General features: G+C 22.8%; 1 protein-coding gene across 1 annotated transcript in view; it reads left to right on the plus strand.

Annotated features, from left to right (window-relative positions):
* LOC105460094 (venom allergen 3-like) overlaps positions 1–591 on the plus strand; it is a 7,604-nt gene that overhangs the window by 4,802 nt on the left and 2,211 nt on the right. The gene's annotated exons all lie outside the window — the stretch shown is intronic.

The raw sequence follows: 591 nt of genomic DNA on the forward strand, positions 1-591 counted from the left end.
ACTTTAAAAAATCTATATATTAAAATATCGAAAGAAAAAATATTTGTGTATAAATTCTACAAATTTAAATAATTTTTAAAGCACATTCTTTGTGACACACACACATTTATTCAAAAAAAAAGAAAACTTTACATTTAATAAAATAATTTGTAGGAACCCTAGAAAGGTGGCAGAATTTTATTATGTTATCTTGGGTAACGCAACAAAATTCGGGTGCGGACGAATAAAATTCAAGAAACCAAATGGTTTGACCAAGCATTATTTAGTTTGCAACTATAATGTATAAAAAAATGTATGAACTAAAGAAAGGAATTTGGTCATCCCTCAATAATTTAAAAGATGATCTAAAAAATAATACAACATAAAATGAAATAAATTTTTTTGTCAAGACTCTATTTTTTATGAATATAAATGAACATGAATTATGAGGCTTTATTAATTAAATTTATATTAGCAAAGCAATGAAAATAACATAAACATAAATCTTTAATAGAAACTTTGTGGTTTATATTCGGAAAGAATAATTTTACTGAACGATTCTAAATACTGGATTACAGATCTAAAAATATTTTATTGAACTATCAAAATAAT

This window comes from Wasmannia auropunctata, unplaced genomic scaffold (genome assembly GCF_000956235.1).
Source record: "Wasmannia auropunctata unplaced genomic scaffold, wasmannia.A_1.0 LD329035.1, whole genome shotgun sequence".
NCBI classification, from domain to species: domain Eukaryota; kingdom Metazoa; phylum Arthropoda; class Insecta; order Hymenoptera; family Formicidae; genus Wasmannia; species Wasmannia auropunctata.